Below are 7,391 nucleotides of genomic sequence, written 5' to 3'. Positions count from 1 at the left end.
ATAACTTTGGATCTGATTTTGACATTGCCTGAAGGTAATAAGGGGTTTATGGTTTATTATGATGCATCCAGGGTGGGGTTTGGTTATATTTTGATACAGCATGAGAAGGAGATAGCCTATGCTTATAAGAAGTTGAAGGTACATGAGAGGAACTATCCTACTCGTGACTTGGATTTTTAATGGTGGTGTTCTCATTGAAAATCTAGTGTCACTATTTGCATGGAGTGCACATGGATATCTTTTCTGATCATAAGAGTCTGTAATATATGTTCACTCAAAAAGAAATTAATCTCAGGCAAAGAAAATATCTTAAGCTTCTCAAGGACTATACGTGTCTTTACTACAATCCAGGTAAGGCTAGTGTTATTGGTGATGCTTTTAGTAGGTTGTCCATAGGGATTTTAGCTCATTTAGATAAGGAGAGGTAGGAATTGGTGAAGGATATTTACCATTTGGCTAATATTAGAGTTCGCCCTCTTGTTGTATGCAATGGGAAAAACCGCCCCAACATCTAACCACCTGATTATCTCCTCTTTATCTACCTCATCTGCATAGGATGATTCAGTTATATCTAATGCTCAATATTGGGAATGTTGTGCGGCTCAAGTTTTATCTTTGTGTACTTATACCTGGTGAAATCCCTGCAATGTCTGTAATATATCTCTTGAACTTTTGTAACACTGATGTCAAAGTTTCCATTTGTGGTCTTGTAAGATTTGCTGCAATAATTACTAGTAAAGTATTGTTGGACCCCAAGAATGCATACTGCAAGTAAGGTAGGAGGTCCTTCAATTCCAATACCAGTGGTTCTTTAATTGATGGTCTTGCATGAGGTGTGGTTATGTTCTTCAAGTCAAGATCTAGTTTCTTAGGGGCATATTACAAGAGCCTATGCCATGCAGTGTCTGAACCAACTCATCATACTCATCTATCCCATCACTCTCGAAGTTCATAATCACAACGACTAATGCTTCTACCTATAATCTCACCTTAACCGACATATCTGTTGCAACCACATCATCATCTACTGCATCAATCACTTCTACCATTCTTATATCATCAGGCTGTTGAATTGTCATGGATATATTAAATACTATTTGCTTATCATTCCATTTGAAAGTTATCTTCTCTAGGTTTATATCAATCGACGCCCAAATAGTGGATAAGAAAGGTCTATCCAAGATAATCAGAGAATGGGCATTCACTTCACTGTCTAAAATCATGAAATCTGTTGAATAAGTGAATGAAGCCACCTTCACTTCTACATTGCACATAATACCTATTGGCTTCTTTGTAGATGAATCAGCCATCGACAACCTTGCAGATGTAGGCTTTAGTTCTTCTAACCCCAATACTTTATATATCACCAATGGAATTATACTTATTTCTGCTCCCGTATCACAAAAATCCTGATTAATGTCTTAAGGCCCAATAGAACATAGAATGGTGACTGCACCTGGATCTCCGTTCTTTTCTATTGATGGTGCATGAAAATCTGTACTAAACTACTACACTATATCTTGGAGCCCTCCTGCTACCCAGTAGTCATCGTCATCACTCCTAAAATCATTATCACTACAAGTTAACTTCTCCAATTCATCTTCAGGTGGCTCACCTGCAACAATATTTTCCTTATTTAGCTCATTAGTAGTGGGAAAAAAGTTCTTATCCGGTGGGGAATCACTCCCCATATTAGTAGCCAAATAATGAACCAGTGTTGGAAGATTCGTTATATTGTCTCTTGGAAGTACTCCTAACTATCTCTCAGTTAAAGCAAAAGAGATTCACCCATACTATTGCTCCAACTACTTGATAGTAGTTGTATGTGACTCAACCTTCTGGGGCAATCCTAAAACATTGGCCTTGAGTTCTTTAAGGAAAGTTTCTTGACTCTTTTGACCCTTCATCAGCTTAGCCAACATCTCTTCTATTATCAATTCTTCATCTCATATGCTAAGTGGAATGTATTTATCTCTATCATTATAGTTTCGACCTTGATTCCCTTGCCCTTGGGCTTGGAAACCCGCCAACTGACGATCCACATACTTTGCCTACTCCTGTAACTTAGATTCATGCACCCTAGATGTTGTACCCTATACCTCTACTGCATTAACCTTTGCAAAATTTATTGTTGCAAATTGTTTGGCCAACGCACCAATGTTTGTCCTCACTAGTGAAATCTCCTGATCTACAACATCCTCAGCTACTCTCAAATCACCAGAAGCTCCAACAACATAACTGTCAGAACCTCTCTCAACCTCTTGAGTTTTCCACCCTCAGTTTGTTAATGAGATCTGATCTATAATAATCGAAGCCATCTCCTATCGTAATATCATGAAGGCTCCTTCGTAGATAGTGTATGCCATTACTCTGAAACTGATAGTCAGGGCTCTATAAAAGATCTCCAACAAGCTTGTCCCTAAAATCTGGTGGTTAGGCTCTATGCTGTGCTTCTTCTTGAACCTGAACCAGGCCTCATACATAGGTTCTGACTACAGCTGCTTGAGTTTATAAATCCCATCCTTGATCTACAATACTCCTGACAGAGGAAAGAATCTTTTCAAAAACCTCTTGGAAGTTCCCCTATCCATAAAGTTGTCTCTCCAGTAAGAGAGAAGGGAAACAACCCCAATATCAATGCCTCCTGATCTACCCAAGGTATGGTATATAAAGTGCAGATCCTAATAAAATTGTCCAGATGCATGTTTGCATCATTTGTAGGCAACCCTGCAAACACACCTTCAAGTATAAGAGCTGAATCATAGCACTAGAAAGGTTGAACTTGACATCAAGGGAAGAACATGAGTAATGAAAGCTCCAGCCTCTTTCGTCTCAACGTATTCCATATCTTCTTCCTTATCATCATACGATTGAATATACTGATATACTGGGATCACTTGAGGTCGGCCTCCTCTGTTTCTATTTTGGTTTGCACCGAGTATTGCTTGGTGCTATGCGATTTGTCTCTGCTCAACTAACTCTAACTCCCAAGCTATGCGTTGAGCTTTTGATATTACCATCTTCTCATTTCCATCTTGAGCTAAAAGCTTACCAGTCTGTAGGTTGACGATGTCCTAAACTCCTTTAGGGGGAGGGGGAGATAATATATCATGAACCCTTTCAGGAAGTTCATCTCTTTTCTTCTCAGACATCCTACAAGGTGTTTGTAGGATCCTCTCTGGGTTCGGATTTAGTGAAAGTAAGGGATTGCCTCTACTCTGTGTGCTAGGAATACACCGGCGTATGCCTAACTAAGAACAAAAAGTAAAACCCAAATAATGCAATGACTCAAATAAAAAATCAACATCGTATTCCCCGGCAACTGCGCCAAAATTTTGATGACGTCGAAACGACATCTCTTATCAGATAATGATACAGTCGCTGTCAAAATATAGTAAGCTAATGAAGGTTGGGTTCGAATCCCAAGGGAATACATTGACTCATTGATTTCAGATGCTTTAATCGACAAGTAAGAACTGGAAAAGTAAATGGGGGATTTGAATGAAAATACTGAACAAAGAGAAAATATCAATATCGGTTGTGATTAGTATTGGTGAACACTAGGATTGTGTTTCCCCTGGATTTTTAACTCCGCAAGATTATCATGCTATGTTGAACCAACTTGATACCTTGCATGCAGAATCAATAAGTTATGTACCATCTACAATCTTTTGGACTAGTAGACAGATTTCACCCTTTACCTTTTGAGTCTAAGGATGTTGCATTACTAACCCTTATCTTGATCCCAATTAACTATTGCCTTTTGAGTCTCTAGTTATTATATTAAATCTAACTATCTTGTGTAGATAATACCTAGTGATTGGATCGCCAACTAAACTCCAAATTACTATTGTCATTATCTTTTCCTAGTCATTACTTATCTTTTGGAGTAAGTAACAACAATTAGGAGGGATATTAACGTTGGCCACCGCTGAAATCTATTATAGTAAAGATAATCCAATGCATGCCATAGGTATTGATTCAATTCAACAATCGCACTTCCCCTACTTTGTCAATCCGCCAGGGTTTCTACAATCCTAGCTATGGGTTTTAGCCACTCATACTTGTGAAGAAATCAATATCATTCATAGTTTTAAGCATAGATGATATAACAATGATAAAAATTGTAAGAACCCATAACCCATATTGAATTAATCAACTGAAGTCAATACACACAAATCCCAAGATCAAAATCAAACTTGGAATAAAAATATGTTTGTTAATATCAAAAATGCGTAACTTCTACTAGAAAACATATAAAGGGTATTTATATTACATGAGGAAACCCTAAAACCAAAGCTTGAATGAAATAGGAGAAAACAGAGTCGGTGGGCACATGTGGTCCATACCCAGGATTTGACAATAGGAGTAGGTAATAAATGTGGTCTTGGCCCTAGGCGCAGGTACAAACTGCAGGTATCGGATGGAAAATATCCTGTAAGTTAGCTCTCAAGATTTTGGAGTTCTGGCACTTTCTTTGCCTAGTTGCGGTCCATAGGTCCTACATGAAGTCCATAGGTTGACTTAGTAGGTGCCGAGAGTCATCTTTTTAGCTCTTCTTCTATTCTCGAACATGCTTTGATCACGATTAAGCTGAAAAGTGTCCCGAACGTCCATAATTGCTCAAAAAATAGGCTAAAACACTTTTTTCACCTTTTTCACTAACTTATCATCCAAAACATGATTTCCTGCAAACCATACCCAAAAAGTATCATATCTAACAAAATAACCTCAGAAACTTGCATATTTTCCATATTTTAAGCATCAAAAGTGCCATATCTCTATAGCACATCATGCCCGACTCTCTAACCACCTTCACTGAATCCAAAGAAAGTGTCTCAGTACCAGTATCATGAACATAAGCCACAAATGATAGGCATCCCTTCTCAACTAACCTCTTGGCCTGAATGATTGAAATCACCTTCTTAGGATACAAACTCTGAACACCACTCTACTCTAACCTCGAACGATCAGACATAGCCGAAGTAAATATCTTGGCATGACAGTCCAATATACCATGACAGGGAGAAAGCCAATCCATGCCTAAAATTACGTTAAAATCAACCATATCGAGGATAGTCAAATCTTCCCAGGTATCCCACTCTAAAATAGAAACAATACATGATCGATATACCCGATCCACCCCTAAGGAATCACTACTTGGGTAGAAACACAAATAGTCACAACTATAGACTCACATGTCATATCAAGGCTAGAGGCAAAATATGCAAACACATAGGAGAAAGTAGAATTAGGATCAATTAACACCGAAATATGTCAATGATAAATTGAGTCGATACTTTTAATAACTACGTCAAAATACTTCGCCACGGATTTACCATGAAAAGAATAATAGTGAGATATATCATCTATTGCCCGAGTCACTCCTCTACCACCTTCCCTGCAAGATAGTGGTTCACCTCTACTTCCCTGAGGTCTACTCTGACCCTAAATGGGGGTGCTGCTGCTCTAGGAAGATCCTGATAACCATGTTGTGGACTCCCCTATCTATATGCTGGACAATCCCTCCAAATATAATTTGGACTACCTATCATGACCCAAAAACCAAGGTTCATGATGGCACTTATCGCGGCAAGCCTTGAAAAGTAAGCCTATTACCCAAACTGATATAAAATGAGAAATTAAAACCAAAACCCAGGCAAGACTCCTCGAATAGAGTAGAACCCCACTTATATAGTAAAAGTGGAAAGACATAGTCAAGATATGATACCATATCCTAAAACCCAGTGTGACAGTGTAAGAACTAACTAGTAGAACTCGAATGTCAAAATACACAAGATAGACAAAAAGGAGTAACTCTATCTCAAACTACTAATAAAGATATAGTCTTTATGAGAAAAAGGTAGAAGTCAACTTTGGGAGCATAGATCAACTTCTACATTAAATGGGATCCAAGCACCACCTGAATCAATGGCCATGTGGCACACTCGTACCTGGATCTACACCAAAAGGGCACAGTACGGATGAGTACGGTACACTTGTACTCAGTAGGTATCATAGACCAACTGAGTAAAGTAGAAACTAAAGCATATAAACACAAACTATAAGCACATCACTGGTAATAAAAAATGTCCCAAACGGAAGCCCACACCGTCTGCATTAACAATTCGAATACACATACATATAACACTAAGAGGTAGAGAATAGAAGATCAAATATACAGGTACTTTAAATACATGTATATAAAGATAGAACAAATGAAAAGATATCAAATCAAAGAAAGAAGTACAATCATAGCATAAACACAAAATATGAAGTGCAATGAAGATGATGATAATGGTGATGATGTGATATACTAGGTCATCGCATAACCTCCAGATACACCTACCGAGCTGTGCTCCCAAGGTAGGACCCATGGGGTGTTCATCAACCCATGTAAAACCAATATTCAATACCATTATCTATATCTCCTCTCTGGCACGTACATCGGTAGAGGGTTTTAAAAATGTCATGTTTTTTGTTAAAAAAAGCCAGTATTTCCAGTATTTCTAGTATTTTCATAGTGGAACCAATGTTCATGAATGAATATGATATGAGGATGTAATGCTCACAATGAACCAAAATGAGAATATCCAATATCCAACCAATATACCAACCAAGTGGGCCAAAAATTCACCCAAATAAACCAACCATCCATGATCCGATATAGTCTAGAAACTATCAAGTGAAACATGCAAGATAATGGCATAGATACCATATAAATCCCAAAATCTAGGCTTTTCCCCACCAAAAGGAATAAAACCAAATATGCATATATCGATACCGGGCTACAACATCATATAAGACCCCACACGGTCATACATATAGAAAATAGTATCTCACAATCACCAAACACTATCCACATAGGCCCCTACACGAGCATGTAAATCATCTAACACAAATTCCATGATACAACCCTATACCCATGACATGGTTTTACATTAATATTAACTACCCAACCTAGTCAGAACAAAGTTAAGCGATAACCTTCCTTGAGAACTAAAAATCAATCCCGAAATCCTTCAGTACGTAACTTTCCCATTGCGAACAAACCTAAAATCAACTAAATCATACAAATATAGAATCTATGCATCAAAAGGAATCCCAAAACTTTCATATTGCCTACTTTCAAATCGGGGTCAAAATGGACCCTCAAAATGGGTTTTTAAAAAAGGGTAAAACTAGAATTTTTGTCCAAAAGTATATTTTTCAAGATTAAAGAAACTCATAGGAGAAAAACCAATTGAAAATGGGTTGAAATTTGTGTTTTAATCAAAGAACTTTTATTTATAGGACTTGCAGGCTGAAATCCCCAAATTTTACCTTTCAATTCTTCAATTGAAGAAGAATTGAAGAAATGGAAGAAATTGTTCGAAAACTCAAATCTCAAG

The sequence above is a fragment of the Capsicum annuum genome, chromosome 9, assembly GCF_002878395.1.
Source record: "Capsicum annuum cultivar UCD-10X-F1 chromosome 9, UCD10Xv1.1, whole genome shotgun sequence".
NCBI classification, from domain to species: Eukaryota; Viridiplantae; Streptophyta; class Magnoliopsida; order Solanales; family Solanaceae; genus Capsicum; species Capsicum annuum.
The sequence above is the reverse complement of the archived record's forward strand: the minus strand, read 5'-3'. Positions refer to the sequence as shown.